At 29.3% G+C, this 24,432-nt stretch overlaps 1 protein-coding gene across 1 annotated transcript in view; it reads left to right on the top strand.

Moving 5' to 3' along the window:
* Positions 1-4,257: 4,257 nt before the first annotated feature.
* The window catches only part of LOC103576273 (LIM domain only protein 3), a 50,248-nt gene continuing 30,073 nt past the window's right edge, over positions 4,258-24,432 (top strand). The window contains exons 1-2 of the mRNA XM_008556424.3: positions 4,258-4,472; positions 22,091-22,176. The gene's annotated coding sequence lies outside the window, so the exon portion shown is untranslated. The remainder of the gene's footprint in view (positions 4,473-22,090; positions 22,177-24,432) is intronic.

The following is a 24,432-nucleotide window of genomic DNA, read 5'->3' on the forward strand; positions in this document are numbered from 1 at the left end:
GTCTTTAAAAATAAATAAATTTTTACATAAAATTTTTTTCTACTGATTGATTACAATAAAAAAAAAAAAAACCAAAAAAATGCACATGTAGGAAATTAAAAAATCTATAAGTGTAATTATTCGTAATATTTTTTTTCTATATAATTTTTCGTTTTCTAATAATTTAAAAATTTTTAAACGTCTGTCAAATTCAGTATCATGGCCATTTTACCTCAGCAGGGATTTTTTAGTAATATGTACTATTTAAAAAAATATTTTTTTTTATTAAATAAATAACCAGATAAATTATTGATAAGAAAAAAATTAAAAACTAATAATTATGTAAATGAATTAACAAAATTATAAATAAATGTTGTATGTTATTAGAACTTGAAGCGGCAGAATATCAGTATCACCGCGGTAACAAGTTTCTGAGCAGGTCACCCCAATTAACGTTTTCCACATAGAACCTCGTGTAGCCTTCTTGGAGCCCATACCCGGCACAGGAGGCCGCCGAGGCAAGAGGAGTGTTATGAGTAGAGTATAGTGGGTGAGTTTTACTATGTTGTGCTCGGCCAGTACTGCAACCTTTACCGGTTCACCCCCATCACATGTCTAGCCTCCCTTACTCTCTAATTCCTACTTCCTCACTACCTCACTAGCTCACTAGCTCACTTCCTCACTCTTTTCCGCATCCCCCAACTGAACTACCCCTTACACAGACTGGCTCTTACCCTCTTCGTACTTCACGTCTCGTGGAAACTTGTAATTGCGAAAGGAGCCAGCAATTATAATTGCCTTCGTACCAACGCCCGTTGGACACTCGTAATTATCCGAAAACCCCTTTCTCTACCTTTCTCTAACCCCGGTCTCGTCTCCTCCCCTTTATAACTACACAGCTCACTTGTATAATTTTTTTACCTCTGGTTTTAAATTTATTTATACCGTCGGTCTTAAAACTCCTTAGTCACTTTGCTGTCTAATAAATAAAAGATTTAAATATAAATTATATTTTTAAATTATAAAATAAATAACTCGGTGGGTTCAGTTGATAAGTAATCAATTTATTTAAATGTTTAATGAGTTTATATAAGAATAAGTTTATAGAGAGTTTAATTTTTCCACATCAAGAATAACTGTCTGGTCTAATTTTCGAGCTAAAAGCTATAAAGAATGTGCGGGTGTTCATGTAGAAAAATAATAATAATAATAATAAAATGAAGGAGGAATAAAAGAATGAGAGGGTAGTAAAGATGAGGTAGAGGGTGAGAGTGAGGTTCGGGGCTGAGGGGCAAGGAAACGGTAAGAAAGAAGGAAGAAAAAAGAGGGAACGAAGGCTAAAGCCGTGCAAAGGCACACAGGAGTAGAGAACCAAGACTCCGGTCAATTAAGTGCAGGAAATTAGAGTTTTAATTACGCAGTCATTCAGAAAATTACATTGGGGCCGTCAGTGGGTGGTGGTGCTCTTGTAAGACAGCGGGAGCACTACCAGCAAAAGTTTGCTACAAACACATTTTACTTTTACCGAGGGTATTCATCAACAAATTCATTTATTTACTAAAAGCTTTATTTTTGTTTTTCTCGAGATTTTAATCTGATTGGTTGCTGGACTAAAATTCAATCTTATTAACTGATCTTTTTTCACAATATTATTAGTTGTAATTTAAAAAATTGTCTAACTCAAAATTTTTGTTCCTTGGAAATTTAATGAAAAATATTAAAATTAAAATTTTAAAAAATGATTTCTATCAGAAAAAACGTTTGAAAAAAATTTATCAATCGAGCGTGTATATCACCAGAGCCTGGATAAAGTGAGACAATGGAAAAAGAGTGCAGTAGGGTTGTGATAATGGGGACTGTTAATTTTAAAAATGAAAACGAGAGATCCATCTTTTGCGTTACTCGTACCCGCACTTCCCTTTACTCACACACCGCTCACTCTTCTGGGTTTCAGGCTTCCTCCGAATAGTCACACACCAACTCTCTACTCAACACTCACTTCTTTGGTCATTCTCCTCTTTCTTCCACTCACTCTTTCCCTCTTTCTCTTACTCGCCCGACGCATTAGAGTAATGAATTAATTTCCATCCCACGCAACTACTCCCGCTACCAGTCCATCTCTTTTGCTTCGACAATCGACGTTCCATTCTCATTCATCTGCAACACATTAACTTTTATTACTATATATCCACTTTGTATTACATATTATAAATACTTATTGCATTTATTACCTAAATTATTCATCAGTTTCATTAATTAATGCTTCGATATCATTTCATTTAAATAATTTACTCATTTATTTATTACTTCAAATAATTAATTGCGCAAAAAAATGAAATAAACTGATAAGAATTTTTTTTCTTCCTTAAAAAAAATTTACAGTATGCTCTGAAATTTTGCAATGCCTTTTATCTATTGGCAATAATTAATAGACATTTATTATTGTAATCATAATTGCTGTTTATTATTTCAGATAAAAAAAAACGCAGAAGCGGTGGTCGTATGCGTAGAGTCTCATTAAGTTATGCATGAACGTTGTGAGCCGACGATTAACTGTTTGAACGACAGTTCAATTACGTGGCCGATTAAAAGCAGCTGATAAGTCACTGAGCCATGGCGGAACTTGACTCTTTAGGCCTGATGTTTTCCTTAACGTGAGTACAACAACGATTAATCGATTTATTTATTGTTTACATTATGTATATTGTATCATAACAACTTTTACATATATATGTACTCAAGATCTTAGTAAATTTAATTTTTTAATTTCAAATATTTATTAGAAATGCAGCAATTTACATCAGTTTCAATTTTTGAGGAAATTTTTTTTCGATCACTCGTTTGAATTTTTTTTTTAAATTTTGGCGGGAAAATTTAAACTGGCGATAGATGTACCTGAAAATCAGAAGGTTCCTGTACGACAAAAAATATATATGGGGGCAAATTTCATATATATGCCTCATATATGTCTCATGTATGAAATTTGTTCGCATATATATTTTTCTCATATGGGTTTTTCATAAAAAAAAATTAAATGAAAAGAAAAAAACTACAGGATCTAAATTTTTGAAATATTTCGCACGTCAGCCAAATTGCAGGTCACCAACTACCCCTTAAGTCACCTTTAAAGTCAAATTACATAAATTTGTCTCTTGTTGGTCATGTCATAGATAAATGATAAAATAGTCAGCAATAATAATAATAATTATAATAATAGTAATAGTCAAAAGTTGAATGTAATCTAAATCTTTGAGCAATTCAGCATTCTTACAATAAACTCTTGGTGTTTTACGATGGGTAGTTTTGTGGTAAATGGAGATAGCTTGGAGTCTAGAGTCCAACTGAGGTTTTAGCCATCTCGGTTTTAGCTAATTGTGCCATGGGAGATGGTCATCTCACCATTTCCTTCCTCCTACTCTTCCCTCACTTAAACTCGCGCCGTCTTTCTTGCTCTCTGCCTCTCGAGAGTATACGTCAGTCCTTCCGATCAATCTTGGAAGAGTAACTGACTCTTCACTCTTCCCGAAAAGGAAAATAAAGTAAATAACTAAAAAAAAAAAAAAAAATTTCACTCTTCTGAATTACTTCCAATTCAATTAAATTAATTAAAATCAAGATGCTGTTTGTCCACCGTGCTCTATAATTTTAATTTAATGATTGCTACCTATATACATACATATACATTCGTATAAATTAAATTCATTAATTAAATGCGTTTCAACAAAATAAAAATAACTTCAAAAATTTTAAAGCCATAACAAAAAAAAATTACTTTTTTTTTTTTTTTATTTACCAGCCTCACTATTCAGTCGTATAAATTTAATGACTCAAATTACTTTAATATATAATTTAAAAATTAAAAAAAAAAATAAATAAATAGAAGTAATAATTTCTTTGATACTTTTGTTAATTAATTACCAAGTTCATTAATCAATTTTGATATTAGTACATAAAAAAACAAATCCAATTTTTTTACCATTTGCTTCATACATTTTATATATTTTCCAGTTTATATCTTTGGTAAAAAAGCTTAACAATAAGAAGCAATAATAATTATTATTATTATCCGAGTTTTATATATATATATATATATATATATATATATATATATATATATATATATATATATATATATATATATATATATATATGAAAAATAAATAAAAAGAAAATGAGTAGAGTGAACACTCGTAATTGTTATCACCGGACACGCGTCCTCAACGCATGCGCAAGAAAACCCTCCAGTCAATTCTCCTAGTGAATACGTTCATTCCGAGTCAGACAGCCGGCGCGTGAGGTTTCTAATAAATTTTATTCTCTCTAGTGTTCTTCATACTACCACGTTGTTTTAAAGATAATCTCCTGTCTTGGAATAACATCCATAACAACAACTTGAAGTATTAATTGTGACAAATAATTAAATTTGTAAACGTGATTAGTGACGTGTTTAGTGTCAAGTGAATGTCACGGATACTAAGCATGTTTTATCTTTGGTAAGTTTTAATTAATGGTAAACAATTACGAGCAATTTTATCTGAATCTTGATTTCAAAATTAAGTAGAATAATTTTTATATGTGTATACATATATGTGTATACTTCTTTCGTTAGCAATTTCCGTAAGAAAGTAGTCAAGTAATATAAATTTAGTTAAAGATTGACGGGTCGGATGTCAATTTTGTGGCGGATGTGATTTTTATCAGAAGATTTGAGTTTTCTACTGAAAATAAATACTTTTTATTAATATACCGTGTGTATGTATGTGTATGTGTATAGGTAAATTACGGTGTATAATAGAGATGATAATAAATAGAGGATAAAATTTTAATATATAAAAGTGTTTAAATGAAATTTCAAAATTAAACCCGTATATTAACTCAAAAGCTACAACAACAGAGAACACTGGCGTATAGTTGTGTGTGTGGGGGAATGGGGTAGTGTCGTAAGCTCACACAACGGTCTACCAAATTAAAAAGCAACATTTTACGACAGCGAGCCCCTAGTGAGTGTAGTAGTCCAAGTTGGCGACTCGGTTTCTTATATATACGAGTATAACTTGCTGTAGGATACGATGCTAGAGATATAGATAGGACCGGAGAAGATTTTGTCGAGGAAAATGAGGATGAGGATAAGGATAAAGATGAAGATGAGGCCGAGGTTGAGGTTGAGGGTGAGGCTCAGGCTGGGAAAGTAAACGGAAGAAATGAAAAGCCTGCAAGCCCAGCTAAATTCGACTGTCATTTAATTTTTTATTGGTTTCTTTTGTAAATTCATTAACAAGCACGTGGATTTTGTGTCGTCAAACTAAAATAATCTTTGAGTAATTGAGGATATTTTAAAGTTATCGAATAATGAAATAAAAAGTTATTGAGATTTAGGAATAAAAGAAAGAGGTTTTGATACTTGGTAAGTGGAGTCGGATTGGGGATGAGGGTACCAGCGGGAGGCGCGAGCGAGAGTTAGGGTGTATAATGGAAGTTGAAATTGGTTGGGCCTGTCCCGGTTGGGCAAGCACACCCTCTATCCTCTTTCGTCTCGCGAATACCCACAAACACCCTCTCCTCTTTACTCAATTTCTCCTGACTCTTCTTCTCCTCTTCGCTTCCCTTCTCTCCTCCCTTCGTCGACCCTCACTATTCGCATCCTCAAAGTTGCTTCACGTACGTGCCGTTGAGCTATCGAGGGAAACGCATTCCACGCTGAAATTGCTTCGCACTGCGATCCAATAGGACACACGCTTTCGGGGATATATATGATTTGAGGTTAGATCGGGTTTTTTTTTGTTTTTTATAAAAAAATTGTAGGCAGGAAAGCTCGGGAAGGGAAAAAGGGGAAAGTGATGGATATTGTGTGATGTGTGTGTATTTGGTTATGGGTATAATAGAGTGAGGAATTAGTGAGCGAGACAGAGAGGGAGGATTTTGGGGGCTGAGGGGCAAGGGGTTAGTTGCGCGCGCGGGCCGTTGATTAAAACCACCCGATGGCGTGAACGTCTGGCGGGGGGTTTAGAGAAAGATGTGAAAGTGAGTTAGAGAAAGAGGATTTTGCGGGTGAGGGTGAGGGGGTTTGTTGAGTTGGGGGAGGAAAGGGGTAGGGGCTAGAAGAAGCGAGGGGACAGGGGTGCAAGAGCCGAGGCGTTGCTTGCTTAATTACTAAAAGCTAATCAATTCCAGAGGAAGTAAAGTTTAAATTGCAAACTAAAGTATAGCTTCCCCGAACGTAGTAACCTGCAAAGCGATATTACTGCTCGGTGCATTCTGTAATTAGCCTACGGTAAATTATTTAAAAGAAATTATGGACATTGAAGATAATTAATCGTTTTTTTTTCCTTGTTTACTAACATCCGAAATTCGATATATATTTTTAATTTACTTTTACAACTTATGGTTATTTTTTTACTAGAATTTATACGCTACAAAATATATGTAGTCGTTTTTGGAGTTCATTGAAAAATATATACATTTTTTTTAATAGAATTTTAATAGTTTTTTTTTATTAATTAATTTTTGCGGTAAATTTGAACGTCACTGTCATAATATTTTTTTTTTTAAATTCGAAATTAAATTTCTATTGAAACTATTAATAGAAAAAAAAGTTAAAAAATTATTATCGAAAAACTTTTATTACCAAAAAAAAAGTAAATGAATTGTAGAGAAGACTAGGGTACGAAATACTCAATGGAATATTTTTATCATTTTTTAAAAAGTACTCAGGGTAAAACGGAGCACCTGAAAAATTTAAAAAAACATTTTTCTTGGTTCCGGTGTCCCGTCATGCTCCAGTCGCTCCTCAATTTAAAATTTTCAGAACCAATAATACTAATATCAAAACAAGTTTAATTTTTCCATGCATTTGAAACTAGATTTGCCGCCACATTTGACAACTATCGTAAAAATTAGATAACTTTAATAATATAAATAAAAAAATTTCCATTGTTATAATAATTTAATATGTAGTCCGTAGGTTAGGGAATAAACAATAAAATCGATGTCGTTACTGAGCGCGATTCAATTCGCAAGACACATTGCACAATTTCACATACAATTTTACGGGAGAACGACCAGGGCTTCTATTTACTTCATGGGTCTCTTAAATCCCTCGGAAATGCTGTCGTATATAAAACTATACACACATACACATATATATATATATATATATATATATATATATATATATATATATATATATATTTGTAGCGAACATAAATTGGTCTACTCTACACAACACTAGCCATCTTATATACTGATAGTTCCATTCAATAGCTATAGCCTTCTCGATGATATCGTACAACAACAAAACACACTATAACTTGTACGCTATACGCTATCAAAAAAATAACACCCCCCCCCCCCTCTCCAAATTCATTTCTTCTACTCTACGACTTATTTTATTTTATTCATTTTTATATACAACTGAACTAAACTAAATAAAACGTCTTAAGTCGAGTGTCCACTCAACTGTATCTTAACTATTTCTTCATCTTTTTTTAATGCCCCCAGTTTATTTATTTACCGAGTATTTAGAGCGTGGTCAAGCAATGAATTTATCTAAAAATAAAATTAATGACATTATTGCTTCATTTTATCCAATTCGTTGGTTTTTTATTCATTATTTTACTTATTTTGTAGTAAAAAGTTAAATAGATAGTATATATAAAATAAAATGGGAGAAGGAGATAGAGGAGGAGATGAAGAACAAGTTGAGGTAGAGGGGCAAAGTAATTTTATTTTGCTGGCTTTACACTGTGGCCAGTAAAGCAATCACATTAGAGAAAAGTACGTTAGTGGTTGTTTCTTCTTCAATATATATGTATATATATATATATATATATATATATATATATATATATATATATATATATATGGCAACGACCTCATCGATTATATTTTATATCTATAGAATACAGAAGGGGGAGTTGTACTTTTTTTAAAATCAATATTTAAAATAATTATTAAATAAATTTTTTTTTTAAACTTTGAATTTGTGAAATAATTGTTTCGATGGTTGGTAAATAATTAAGATTTAACTGTCAGAAATTAAATTGTTTTTTTTTTTTTTTCTATTGAGGATTATGATGGATAAAGAATATTATCGTTATTATTATTGTCCATTTTAATAAATAAGAATTCTAATAAATAGTAAGGTCATGTAGTGTGGGTAATAAATAATCTATAAGGTAATCTAGAGCATGTCATTTATTATTAAATATTTTCTATACGTCTTTTCCTTTTATCAGAAGTGGGGAAAAATTTTTTTCATAGAAAAAAAATCATGATAGTAAAGTTAGCCATTGTCTATTAATTTTTGGATTGTTTTTAAAAACGATAAATTATAAAAAAAAAATATTTGAAAAAATTGCACTTATAGATTTTTAAATTTTCTACATGTGCATATTTTTGGTTTTTTGTTTTTTTTTTTTTTTTGTAAATGATCTTGAAAAAAAAATTTGAAAATTTTTAATTTTCAGAGTAATAAAAAATTTCATTATGTAGCAACAAAAATATAAGAAAAAATCATTTAAAATAATACAAGTTAAAGTAAATACTTGACAACAATTCGAACGTAAAATAGATGATAAATAAAAACAGTCTATACCTTTTTTTACCTCTATAGAATTGTATTTCAAATCAATAAAAAAAAGTCTGTTACAGTTTCATAAGTTTATAATACATTAAATGTTTTTTTGAAATAAAAACTTATGATTAATTATTTACTGACCAAAGGTAAAAACTAAATTAATTATTAAAAAAAATTACCACTTACTGCTCCAGTAGATTTGAAAAAATTTTACCTTAGTCGATTTAATTGAATGGTTAAAAAAATGAATTTAGGCCCAATCTGCGTCAGTCTACCCTACAAATATGATTATATACAATTGGTTGATATGTATGGTGTGCATAAGCTTCTCTGACACATCATCTTTGTCACTCTGTTCAATTAATACCCACAGTAATTAAATTTTAATCCGAGTCATCGGTGTACATTGAGTAAGGGAAAATGATGTTTGCATCGACACGTTTAGTATACATATCTATATTAATATATATGAAAATTTATAATAATAATAGTAGTATGGTATAGTAAATTGTCAATTCAATTATTAGAACTGAATATACGAGTGAGTTTATTGACCGCGATGAAATATATTCATGTGAATATTGCCATTGATCATGATGTCAATTCTTTTACCTAAGAAATGATATTATTATTTTTTTTATATCTTTCTTTCTTTCTTATGTTTGTCTATACAGTAGATATATTATAGTGGCTCACTATATAGCGGGAGTAGATATATAATGGAATTTTTTTATCTGGGTTATCGGAAAAGAGAATCTCGGTAACGCATCTCGAAGTAAAGGCGAAGAGTTCAATTTTCCGAATGCAAGCTCTCAAACTATCTCCCCTGACCCCACTGTTGGTTCGGCCGGAGTCGGGTTCTCTGTCATGCTCATGGCAACAACTCGCGGGCTCCTTCGCGTTGTGTATGTGTACGGTGTAGCTGAGATGGAAAGTTTTACGCCGTTAAAAATTTATAGGCTAGATGGATCCCTGGTACGCGTATACACGCCTTTACCAAAGTAATATCAATTTCAGTAGATGGAAAAAGTATCAAGATACTGGTGAGGGAGCCGACCAACATGGGGGTATTCAGGGTGGGCATTATAAGGACGCGATATGAGTATTTTTGCTGCTCATTCTTATTAAATTCGAGTCAAATTTTTTTTGGAAATTTATTTATTTTCATTTTCAATCATTCCATCAGATTTTTTTTTTTTATTTATTGGGCTGTCATTTCCACTCTAGATTTTTTTCTGGCTCAAAAGTACATTAGTAAGCAAAAAAAATTTTATTATTCGCTCGTGGTTCTCGGGTATCATAAGGGCGGGAAAAAATTCAAATTTATAAAATGAATTTTGGGCTTTTGTATATTTTTGGTAACAAAATATATATTTATTAGTAAAAAAATTTCTATATATATAACTTTGTACCTTTTGTACAATAGAGGATCTGTTACGCGATATTTAATCATTAAATTTATTTTTTAATTAAAAAATTTAATTTATATTGCATCATCTTTGGTAACGTCTTTATAAAATATTTATTTACTAAAAAAAAATTTAATAATTTCATTTTGTTGATGAAGTTATAAATTGAATTCTTTAATTAAATCCATCAATAGGGTCAATGTATAGAATTTATTATTTCAACATTTATTCCAGTAGATTCAATAATTTCAATTAAAATTCTGATTTAAAAAATTATCCCATATCATTCTTGAAATCTTTATTAAATATTTTCATAAATAAATTATTACATCTAATTGTGATAAAAAAAAATTGAATGCGTAATTAAAAAATATTTTTTTTTTAGTTCGAGTAAAAATTTCTCTAAATAAAAAAAATAAATTATGACCAACAAAAAATTAAAAATGACTTTTAATTAACTCGTTTCCTCTTATTAAATTAAAAAAAAGAAAGATTAAACCGTTAAAAATAAAAATGATCATTGACCCCTCGCATTAAGAATTAGTTCACTCATTCAATATAACATGAAACTAAAAAAAAAGATTAAACAACAGTATATATATATACACATACTTTTTCCTAAAATTTTTTACTTTTTTTTTTATCCCGAGCCACCGAATTGGATTTTTAATCGGTGCGCACTCGCCGGAAAATAGCCACTTCGCCTTGCCACGCCGTGTCTATAAATGCTCGACCACTTGTTTCCTCCCTTTACCATTATATACACTCTCTATTCCATATACACACACTATATACATACATACACACAAATAACAACATTTTACCCAACACATTTTAAACTTGATCTATCTTTCCACGTCCATATACACAAGCGCACCAACAAAATTCATTTATTGTAGTATTACATCACACTTCTATACAGCAAACTAAACTTCACAGTTTACAGTCCACAGTCTACAGTCTACAGTATATTCAAACCGGGCCTCAACCAATAAAGTCAACCCCGCGGGCATAATCAAAACGCACGCGCTAGACTTTAAAGTCTCTATTTATTTTTCGCTTTTGAAATTAAAAATCATTTTTTTTTATTTAGTGCCCGTATATTAAACTGTTGTTTAATATCAATTTCACACTCATACAAAAAAATTTCCAGGTATTTCAATTAAAATTTTCTAATTAAAAAAAATTTCGCTCGGTTTTTATTCAAATTTTAGAAAATTGCTCGCCGGTGCTAAAGTTTTCAAATTACGTAAAAAAACCACGATACAATTTCGTAGAGAATTTCACTGGCTACAAATAAGGTCTTATCAGTTGAATTGATAAATTTAAAATTCAAAAAGTTATAGAGGTTTTAAAATAATAAAATATGTAATTTGAATTTTTTTGAACTCGAGAAGAAAAAAATCATTACTCCACATATCAATAAGGCGGGAAATTTTTTCAAAATCTTAACCGTAATGAAAATCACACACTTGGAATTTTTTTCTCAGATTTATTAGTTCAATAAAAAAAATTCCAACTACAGAAAGTCAATTTAATTGCCAATTCAAAAAATATATATTTTAAAAAGTTATTATCTATTGAAAAAGTTTTTTACCCTCTTTATTATAAAAAAATAAATGAAAAAGATCTACAATAGCTCGTCAACCCAAGTGTAAATAAATAGACTGGGTATCCCATTTGCTAGATTAGAATCAAATATAATTTTCCACCGACCACGAGGATAAATAAAGTCAGACCGAGGGTGTCTTACTGAGATTGATAAAAATCATTAAATTAATTTTTTCCCAATTTAATTTATATTTATAAATATATTTTCTTTCTATCCAATAATAATTATTTTAAAAAAACATTTTCCAAGTAGCATGAACAAAGTCTTTCTTATATATATATATATACATATATTTTCCATCATTGTCCTTTATTCTTCTCTTTTCTCGTTAAAGACCAATTCTCCGGTTTAATTAAAATTTCCCCGAACGGAAGTAAGAAGTAATTATGAAATTTTTATCGTAGCTTACTTTTCATTGGCTCTACTTCTACTCTACTTTACTCCGGTGTACTTCTGTAGCCCACGTGAACTAAGATTAAGCTATGAATTGTATTCTATTTTTTTCTTTTTTTTTTTTAAATTATTTTTTCCTAATTTTGTAATGGAAAAATTTCGTCTCTGTCTATTTTTCATTAAAATTTTTGTTTTTTTTTATTTGAAATGCATGAGACAAAAATTTAAAATGAATAAATAAAAGTTAAAGACTATTTACGGGTTTCATTATAAACCTGTCAGCTTTGGGTGATCCTATTGGTGTGTTGTGAGTATTGAAAGTATTTACAGTGTGTTGTACGTAAGAATAAAGCTTTTTTCCGAGCTTTTTCTGAGTATAAGGGAGATTGTGTTGCTCGTTATGAAGCTCATGGTATATTATAGTATTCTATTTCCATTACGTCGGTGATCTTTGTATCCACGTGGTCTCTCTTTATTGCCACCACGTGTGGATTCAGCGCTACTGTGTGCTGTACTTTCTCTCTCTCCTTCTCTCTTTCTCACTACATATATGTGATGTTTTCGTATCACTAACTTTTTACCCTACGGCGACTTGTCCTTGGAGAAATACAAAATATCTATATTTGGATGTTACATTATTAGATTTCTCGTGATAAAACCTATAAATAAAAATAATATTATCACACTAATATTGATAACGAAATATATTTATTTTTATTATTACTAAAATATAACTCAGGTATTTTTATTCTGCTTAAAGATTTCATTCTTTTAATAGAATAATTAAATGTCTTTTTTTATCGATTTTAATTTAATTTCGAGCTCAACTCAACGATATCAATGTCTATTCATAAGTTTTTATATAATTAATTCCACTATTTAATAATTAAAATAATTAAACGATTCAGACAAAAAATAAAATTTCGTGAAAAATTAAAAAATATAAAATTTTAATTACATTAATTAATTTTTTTTCATAAATATAATAATAAACTGCAATGTATTGAAAAAATATTTCTATTTAATAGAGTAAAAAAAAAAAACACTTTAATTAAAAATTAATCAATAAAAGTATTAAGCTAACAAACAATTCAGTTACAAGTGTATCCTTATATGATATATATGCCCCTCGTCATATCGACGATTAATATCAACTTAATTTGTAAGCGTATCATCCCCCGAACAACAGCCCTCATCTTCATTGATCAAAAGGCATAAAAATAAAAATACTTTAGTTTTACTCCCATTCAATCTCTCATCCAATAACTTTATTCCATCAAAAATTATTTTCATAATAAATCAATCCGTCGAATAATTACTTTATTGTTATTAAAAAAATAAAAAAAAAAAAAAACTAGGAGCGAAACAAAAAAACACGACAAATAAATAAATAACAAAATTTTATATTTTGACATTCAGGAATTTTTTTAATCGAACGTAACGGCCTTAAGCTATGAGCTTGTCGATCGTCCAACGCGTCGGATCGGATGCCCCGATAGGAAATATTAATTTCACTAACTCACCCCTGCTTCTGGGCTCGCTGACGCCTCCAATCTCTCTCCCTTCTCTTTCTTCCTTTCTCTCTCTATCGTCCGCTTATTTTTTTATTTTATATACGTATGTATACATATATATATTTATTTTTCTCTCTTCAAACCCCCCCGCATATAAACCCAGTACTTTTATCCTGCACCCTCCGGTCGAACAATGTTTTCCAATTAACTTTATTTGAAATCGAGCCACGAGCGTCGTCCGCTGTCCGGTACCGCCGGCAGCTTCCACGTTGAATTTGATGTACGGAAAAAAGCACTCGCCCAACGACAATCATTTTTTTTAATTTTTTTTATTTTTACTATTTTTAAAATACCTCTAACAACGTTTGACAATCAGCTATAGATCCAACTAAATTAAACTCTGATTTTAAATTCATAGATATACAAATACTCTTTTATTTCATACTCACTTCACTCGTAACGTTTTACTTTTGCAATAATAAAATAACCCATACATTTAAATATATTTTACATTTTTTTAACTAAAAGTTATTTTAGAAAAGAAAAAAAATACTTGGGCCAGATAAATTTTTTAAAATTATATTTCAATTCAAGACAAAAAACTGAGGCGAAGTTTTTTTTTGTGGTATCGGTTTGTTGGTAAAAAAAATAATTTGATAAAAAATATCGAAAACTAATTATAGAATTCTATAAATATGAGGTAATTAAAGCCTGGAATTAAATTAAATTGAATGTATTTATTTTTAATTAAAAGAAAAAAAAATGGACAATAATGTTAAAAGCTTCCAATTAATAAAAAAACAATAAATAATTATCTTTTCAATATATTTATCGTAGCAGCAGCCGCGGTGGCAGTGGTAAATTAATTAAAATTTCATGAAAGAAAAACGGATGCGCTTCGGCTGGCGATGAGTAATGGTTTTTAATCATCGGATAATGAGCCGTCGCTTGTTTCCCAAAACAAAATTAAACCGATGCGGTGACGGCGCAGCTGACGCGTACAATGAAAAGTGTATTACGATATACACACATTTACCCTATAGTACACAAACATATATCAATTTATAATAACCGTTGTTGTAAAAAAGGATTTATACGCGATCCAAATACTTAAAAAATTTCAATTCATGCAAAATATAAATATATTATTTATAAAATTTATTTAATGCTCTAAATATTTAACTAAAAATTTATTTCTTCAATTTCAAATTAAATGAGCAGCCTGTAAACTGTCCAAAATTGCCCATTTGTAAATTTTTTAAAAAAAATTTCTAAGGCCCATTTTTCCCTCGTAATTTAAATTCGGTATTTAGTAATTAAATACAAACACTGAATGTTTTAAACAACTTTCAATAACAGGATGTATTATTTTAATATAAAAATTACTAAGGGGGTAGGAGATAAAAAAATAAAAGAGATTGATTTTATAAAAATTAAATTTTTTAAAATGGTCTAAAGGGGAAATTAGGGGCCAAGAAAAAAGGGGAAATAGGGGTAGATTTATTCCAACGAGTAGTTACCCTCCACTCAGCAATATAAAGTTAGTAACATTCGATCTCGTAACGTTGAAAGTTAATTCCTTTCGGCATTAATACGGTGAGTGCATCCCCGAGTAATGAGATTGCGTTCATCGGGGGTTGAGGAACTTGGGACAGGAGTGATGGAAAAGGGGGTGATGGGGACGAGGCAACGAGGGAGAGAGGATAGAGCTTCAGAGTATGGGATATATATATATGTATATATATTTAGGTGGGGATATTAGATGATGTAAGGGCTTGGTTATAAAGCTTTCGTGTAATAATAACCTATTGTCTACGACTCATATATATATATATATATATATATATATATATTTATATATATATATCTATATAATAATAATAACAAATGTCTGTACGTCTCAGGCTCATTTTATTCCCTCGCAATTTCATTAGATACTCGTCCTTCACTTATTTCTACGGTCTCTTGTTATTCGTTAAAATGATTTCATAGAGAATAATCAAACCGACGAATATGAGAGCATTATAAAAAAAAAAAAAGAATTTTATTCCTCATATGTCTGATGTTTAATTTTTTTAAGGTTTTTTTAGCTCCAGGGTTTTGTTGAATTAAAATTTTGAATTATTACATTGTATTAAAGGAGAATGGCTTTTTTAAGGATTTAATAATAATATTAAATTTTAGTGCATGTTTTCATAAATCGTTGATGTTGGTGTGGATGTGGGTGTGAAGGTGTGTGGGTACTATTTCGTGGGTAAACATGCTGGCAAAAAAATTAAAATCGATATTTATTGGTAAACATCAGAATGAATGTAAAATTTATTTTTCAATTTAAATGCGTCAACTCGCGACGCGTATGCTAGAGAAGGCCAACAACAAAATAATAATAAAAAATAAATAGATAAAAGATGGTGATGATTGGACGTTGAATAAATTTTCATTTTATTTTTTTTTATGAAAAATTTAGTTCATTTGAATTTTATTTATAATAATAATGGAAATTTTATTTTAATCATTCTTCTTAAATTTTTATTGTTTTTTTAATTTTAAATTAAAATTTTATCATAAATTTATGTCATAAGAAAATTTTAAAAATTGAAAATGAGGGAAATTCAAATTTTTACGGATTTTTTTTTTCCAAAGATTAAACAAAAATAATTAAATTTGTGATTATGGAGTTAACAGACAGTTTACAAATTTCGGAGTTCTTTCCCACAAATCAATGACAAAAATATAAAATTTAAAAATATGCACATGTAGAAAATTAAGAAATCTATAAGTGCAATTTTTTCAAAAATTATTTTTTTTATAATCTATCATTTTTAAAAAAATTCAAAAACTATTACACGTCGGCTAACTTCACTATCATTTAAATTTCATTTTAAATTCTAAATAAATTTAATTTTTTTAATTGAAAGCTTCAAAACATTTTATGTACTATCGCAAAATAAATAAATAATTATAAAATTAAGTATTGGACCATGACATAGAGTATTTACAGTAGCTAGGGGTTTTAGGGTCGTACCACAAAATGCGGTGTTGCCGCGAGTACGCTCAATTACATTACTTACACTGATACCATTAGTGTTGTGGTTTTGATAGAGTTGCGTGTGTTGTCATCTCGTTATAGCTTACGCATTATCGACCCACATGTATATTTAGACACAAACTCACACACACATCGACACATAAATATATAGCTGTGTAGGTGTATTTAATGTTATTTTAATGTCTATAGACAATTATAAATTGTAATTAAATTCTAAAGTAACAAAAATAGAAAGTTAATAAAAAAATCTAATTGCTGTAGGATTTAAAAAAAAGCGCATGGAGTGAATGTAAATTTGGTCAATCCGTCAACATGTGTCGCCAATTGTATGCAATATTGTTTTTGTCCCTTATAATCCCTTATAGTTTGCCGACAGACCGGATGTTCTTCATTAAAGTGCGACTTGGTCGGCGTCTTTTGATGCCCAGGCACTCTTATTTTATGAAGTTGAAAAATAAATACAAAATATATATGTGGATTTTTTTGTTTTTAGTCAATTTGGTTTTTTATTGTTTTACTTTATTTGTTTATTCAGTGCAGAAGTCTGTGTTTATAAAACGGTATTTATTTCCAAAGATAACTGAGCGAGTTGGGTGTAGGGTAAATTTATTGCGCTCGATTTGCCGGCGAGTGCGCATCGAATATCGGATTAGATGAGAGCGTTGAGACCCGGTTGTGAAGAACCGCCAAGTGTTATTTAAGAAACTGAGTGTTTATTATCTACACTGATAAATCCAGATTCAATTATTATCATTATTATTATTCTTACACGTCTGTGGTAATTTTATAAGCAGTTGAAAAATTCGGCGAATTTTTCAAAGAGTAGAAAAATTCTACGGTCAGAAAAAATTTATTTTAAAAAATTATGTAAAAAAAAAAAAACTAAATTTTGCATTTTTATTTTTCAGTATTGATTATTTTTAATGAAAAAAATTTAAGTGTAGAATATGAACTCTTGTCTGAAATTTTTGGATGTGTGTGAATGTTGCAGACATCAGACAAGTTTAAAGTTATTACAAAAAAGGGTAAATAATTGATAATATAAAATTTTAAAAAAATGGGCATTTAAAAAATTTCAAAATTATTATGTGCATTTTTTAAAATATTTTTAAAAAAATTATTTACTCTATTTATTTATAATTCCAAATTTGTCTGTCTGCCGCATTCACACTCATAATTTTTGGTATTTCATTATTACAAAATTTCGAATTAAAAATTTGAAAAAAAAAAAAAAAAAAAAAAAAAAAAAAAAAAAAAAAAAAAATGAGTTTTCTTTTGCTCAATAATTTTTTTTTTTTGTAAAGCCATATTAAATTATTAAAATAAAAATTTCTTTTTCAATTCTTTAAACGAAAGAAAAATATATTAATTTAGTTGAAAAGTTTTTTCCAAAGTAATTTGCCATTGAGTAAATGGAAAAAAAAAAAACATTTATCTATAGATAGATAAATTTAAGTTGATAAACAATAAAAAATATTGTGACACATAAAAAGCGTTATAAATGGTAGCAGTCGATTGACAATAAAGCTTGAGTGCGCCACGACGTCTGGCAATAGTCGAATGTAATTTCACGAGAGTGTCTTGGCAGAGAGTGAGATGTGCAGTGATCTGCATTCAAGGCAAATCGATAACTTGGACCTCGTGGAATATGAAGTAGTAGTGTAAGTAAGTGAGGATGAGGATGAGAAGAGCAATGAGGAGTACTTCTACTTCTACTTCTACTGCTTCTACTTTTACTCCTACTTTTAGTGATGCTTGTCGTAGTAGCTTATACAGAGATACAGTAAAAAGTTTGGTGTCCTTTAGTTGTTCGTTGAAATCTCATGTAAGAGAGAAACACTCTTCTATACTATTATCATCATATATATATATATATATATATATATATATATATAAGTTGGACGTAGACGTAGAGGTATTGAGTTCTGTATCATACCGGCTATAATACATTTTTTATCTGATTGAGGGGATCTTCTTTATGGCGGGGTGTTCCTTATATTCCTCTAGTTCCCTCTCTACTACTCTTCACGTATATATTATACGACGTAAGGGCGTATACGTGAGGGTTGAATCTTGGAACGAGAGTCATCCTATCGACTATTATATTCAACCTCTTCTCTTATGTCTTATACTATATATATTTTATATATTTATTTATTTTTTACAGGCCGTTAGATGAAATTGAAAAATAATAATAATAATTAATTCATACGAAAATCAATTATTTTTGACTTACGAATTTAGTATTTTTTAGTAGAAAAAAAAATCATAACAATTGCGTTGTGAGAATCTTGTCTGGATTTTTACAATTTTTTTTTTTTGAAAAATAATTCATATTTTTGGTGAATTAGTCGTGAGTAGAAAAAAAATTTGAAAAAAAATTTTTCGTGACTTATAAATTTTGGAGTGCGGACTTTTTTTTTGGTTTTGAAAATAAGTATGTCGTGTTGGTACTCATTTGAAAGGTAATTTAAATCTGAAAAATAAATAATAAATTTTTTGATCACTTGAAATGAATTTCAAAATTTTGAAAATAAATAATGAATTTCGATAAAATAAATTTGAGTTGAAAAGTAATTAGCATGACGAAAATAATTAAATGTGATATTTGATTGTCGGAATCTAAGTAAAGACTGAAGATTGCAGACCAAGAGGCGAAGGTCTTTGTAGGATGGCGGTGGATCGCGACGACGGGGCAGCTCGGGGATTGAAAAGCAATTTCCCCGCACGGGTTCTACGCGGGGTGCACAAGGGCTCGAAGGCTTTATATTAATGATCCAGATATATTATCGGACGTGACCGAAATTGCTGTCAAAAAACTCGGATATTGGATCGAAAGAGATTGCGAGATCCGTTTTCCCCTCTCGTCTTTTCTTTTCTTGCCTCGCACTTTTTTGCCCACTGTCAAATTTTTTTTTTAATTTGAGAAGTCGATTCGATTCCATCTAGCTGAGAAATAACATTTTATAACCGTTTGAATAAATTATCTTCACTTCCATTTACATTTTTACCAAAAAAAAATTTACAAAAAAAAATATAATTTTAAAATTAATTTTTGTCTCAATAAAAAAGCTTTTTAAGTCACTTTGATAATTTATTCGACAAAAGTACATACATTATATTTTTACGCGGTTATTTTGAGTATGCCAACGCTGGGTAACGAAAATTCATTTAAATATTTTAAGTAAATTGAACAGTTTGATATAAAAGTATATATATATATATTTCTTATCAATCGATTTTATCTTATCCAAATATCAGACTTACATTTATTTCTATTTAAAATCCCACTCAGTATATTTTACCCGAACAAAAAGCTTTTATTTAATTTATAATTGACACGTGAACTCGTCTTTTCTATTTATAAATATACAATAAATTAACTCTGCACTTAATCGCTCGTCTATAAATTTATCGTCTAGACTAATCTATTTCAATGATCATACATTTAAGCATATATATGTATATATGTCACCAAAAACTCGATAATGGATTTAATTGATGGATTTATAATTTATAAATTCATAAATTGATCTTTTTGGTTAAATGTCATTTAACTGTCAAAAATTATATATTATTTTAATGTGAAATATTTCGACCCGATAAATATTTTAGTGTGGCATAATGCTTTTAAAATTTACTCATTGATGTTAAACTCGAATGCCACAGTTCATTTAAATCAATTAATTATTTATTTTTATATAAACTTTAAGGGGATCTGGGGCAAATTTTATTGGAAAAAATTTTTTAATGAACAAATATAAAAAAATTGGGTTATAATTGAAATTTTTCTCAGACGTGAGTTGAAAATAAATTTTTTATCTCATTGTAAATTTTTTCCGCAGAATTAAGTAAAGAAATTTTTGTATAAATAATAAATTACAATAATTATTCATTTTTTTTTTTTTTTTTATCAAAAATTTATTATTAATATTTTTATGAAGGGAATGGGCGGGAAAAACGGGAAGCTAAGAAAATAATGAATTTTTTGAGCATTTTAATATGATGATTTTTTTTTACGGTGGACAAAACGGAAGTCCCAAAAAAATAAATAAAAAATTTTTGACCCGTTCTTGTCTTATTTGTTTTGGGTTTTTTATGATCAATTCATTGAAAAAAAAAAAAAATGTACAGAGAGGAAAAGAGAAAGAAAATGAAAAAGCCGGTTGATATTAGCAATCAATCAATTTCTAAATATTCATATTCATATCTGGGTCATCTTTATTTCTTCTCTAATATTAGTATAGCTCAGTAATATATATATATATATATATATATATATATATAATAGAGTAAGAGTTAAAGTCCAGTGAATATAAAATATTGTCTGGCACAAAATGTCATTTGACTGTCGTCCAAGTATTCATATATATTTTATAAATTGATCGATTCGCGTATCTGCATTATTTTCACATAAAACAAACCGTCAGTATATTTCTATATTAAAACTCAGTAGTCTGAATAAATATATATATATATATATATATTGTTTTTATAAATTTAATAACTTTTAATGTGTTTTATAAATATTTAATGTAATAAGTGACAGATGGTTGGAGAAATATAATATTAATCTGGATTAAAAAGTATCTGCAAGAGGTTAAAAGCAATAGGTATTATTAAACGAGGCCAGCAATAATAATCAGCCCACATTTAAATAGTTATTTTTTATCAGACACAGTAGTTGTCATGCGGGTTACTTGTTACGGGAACTCAACAATTGCCCACGTGGTTTTTATTTTAATGCTATTGTCAAGTGATAATTTATGAGCATTGTTAAGATAGTGATAATTTATAATTGAACTGAAAATGTATACCTTCTGTTTTTTTCTCGTTAATTTATAATTTTGGACGCAATAATTGTTTAAATAATTATTTTCATTATCAGTTCGAACCATTTTGTAGCTTCTGTATTACAAAATTATAAGTAGACACTACTCAGTTCATTGAAAATATTTTTTATAGCAGAAAAATTAAATGTGAGCTAACAGGAAAATTTGGAAAAAATTTCTGATCAAAAATTATTACAAATCAAAATAATTACGTTTGGCTTAAATTGAATTTTCTGTCGAAACTTTCGAATTTTCTGCAAATGTCAAGAGAATCTTTTTTGTAGGAAATTTGATTCCCTACAAAATCAGTATCTGTGATTTTTTTCATATCTCTGATAGTTCAATCAGAATTTTAATTCAAAGGTTAATAATGATCAAAAATTTTTTTATTTGAATATTAATAATTATTCACTCCAAATTAAAATTCTGCCAAAACTATTGAATTTATCATAAAATTGATAAGGACTTTTTTTACAGAAAATTTAATTTACAATAAAATTGCTATCAATAATTTTAGTCTTATCTTCAACAGTTTCGCCAGTATTTCGATTTGAAATAAATCTCGCGCTTCTAATTTGGAAAAAATATCTAATCTCCCTATTTTATTTTTTTTCAAATAATTTCCAATAATATCCAACATTAACTTGAGTATAATTTTATATTTTATTTATTAAATTAAAAAGTATAATTTCTTTCTACAATTTTTTTTATTTCTTTTAACTTTCAGATGAGAAAATAAATAAACAATGGAATAATTTTGTTTCTGCATGAGCCAAGTTAAGAGTGTATGAAAAATATAGGTGGGAGCCAAATGTGAGTACTTGAATATTATTACACAATATTATTTTTAATTTAATTCTAACAATAATGAGTTATTTATTAAACAAATTAAAATAATTATAGGGTAATAAAGCAAGATAGATTGTAATATGTACATAGTTTAGTAGAGTACACCGATACGATACGAGCAGCAAAGTAAAGTACAGTAGAGTATATTAAGTCGAGGTGTCCGAGCCGCGTCTCAAAGACCAATTTCCGGTGGCCTCTATTTACATAGTTGGATACACGTACCCAAGCTATATTGTATACTATAACATATATAGTACATATACTATAACATCAGAGTTAAAGTTACTCGGGTTGTCGAGGAGGCCAATTCGCATAAGGGAGTACCTCAGTAGCTAGTGTGTTGTAGAACCCTTTCCAACCACCATCATCCCTCTCTTTCTCACCTTTAACGCCCTCTACTCTCTTACATTCAAACATTATATACTCAAAAACCTCTCACTCCATTACATTTCCATACCTCGGTAATTGTAATGCACATTCATTACCGCTTATACTGTACTACTATACTACCCACCAAATTAACATTCAGTTCGCGCTCTAAATATTTGTATTTATACTTTTAAATTATTTACTTATAATTTTACATTTTATATATTTATTCATATTTTTTTAGCTTACAATAATTATTATTTTTATGCACACCGCGGTCCTAATGGTGTGCATGTTAATTTTTAAATTATTTTTCATCAATTTACAAAGAATAAGAATACTCGGGGTAAAATGGGACTATATTTTGAGAAAAAAAAAGTTTAATACTTTGTCTATGCCCATTGCCTTCAATTTAAAAAATCTGACATCCATAAAAAAAATTTGGGAGTCACCTCACTATCATGGTCAACTTACCCCTTCGCTAGTTACCATAAATAAAAATTAAAAAATTTTAAATAACTAATTCGTGGTGTGGATTTTTATTACCCACTAATTATTTCTGTCCAAATAAAATTGATGAGTAAAATATTAAATACAAATGAAATCTCGGGTACTAAAATCTATTATTACGTGTCTGCAATAGTATATAACGCGTCGTGAATCGAACACGGCAGCTCAAGACCAGCAACCCATCGTGAACCGCATTCGCGCGGAGAAATCAGGGATGACAGGATATAGATACAAGGATAGAATCATATACAAGTTATACTATACTGTATACATATACATACACATATACATATATATGATAGTGAGGTGAAGAAGCTTTCAAGCACACCCACTCACACCAGTCACCGGTCTAATATATCTACACCACCACCAGTATATTACCAGTGTCGGTATTAGTGTGGAGTTATACAAGTTGTGTATCACATGTTGTACATAGATAGTACATATTATACCTTATGAGAGTGGTTAGACAGGAATAGTAATAGTAAGGAGCAGTAGTTGTGTGCAAGCATCCAAGTTGTGTGTAATATGCCATAGGGGTAGTTCCTAGAAGTGAGAAACATTATATTAGGAGTAAAGGACGGACATAGAGTTTAGTTTGAGCTGAAGGGACTTGGAGACTGTACTGGATAGGAGACTGCACTTAGTTAACGGACAATAAGGTCTCTAATGAACAACCAGAGGCGCTTCTCACTCACTTCTATTCATTTTATTCGTTATCTATACGTTTGCTATCTAAATAAACTGTTTAATTATTTTCATTATTTAACAAATAGTCAATTTTTTTTTCTTACTTGAAACCGGTTATTAAATTTGGTTAAATTCAAAATTTGGCGGCTATTTTTTGTAGATGAATGTTAGGCAGGGTAAAAATAATTTTTAGTGTCAGTTTTAAATTTATTATTTTATTTATAAATTATTTTAATGGACGAGTTGAGAATCGCTGGGCATTGCGGCGATTGTAATTGGATTCAATTGTCCCGCGTTGAATCACCGACTGCACTCTCACCGGATCTCGGTCCTTTCAGTGTTACGATATATATACATACTATATATACTATACATATATGACTGCTCTCTGATGTACTCGATGCTAAATAAATTTTAATTATTTATTATCCCAGTTAAATAATTTCATTTGTTTCGGAATTTGGGATTAATAAATCAGTAGCTGTCAACATTAATACTTATTTAAATAAATTATTATTTTAACTGGAAGCCATTGAATTAGAAAAATTTAATTAGAAATATTTTTTCGTTCATATTTTAGTATTACGTCTGAACTGTCAAATTTAAGTTAAGAATCAATGAGATCTTTTTTTCAAAAAATTAAATTATCTA

The sequence above is a fragment of the Microplitis demolitor genome, chromosome 6 (assembly GCF_026212275.2).
Source record: "Microplitis demolitor isolate Queensland-Clemson2020A chromosome 6, iyMicDemo2.1a, whole genome shotgun sequence".
NCBI lineage: Eukaryota > Metazoa > Arthropoda > Insecta > Hymenoptera > Braconidae > Microplitis > Microplitis demolitor.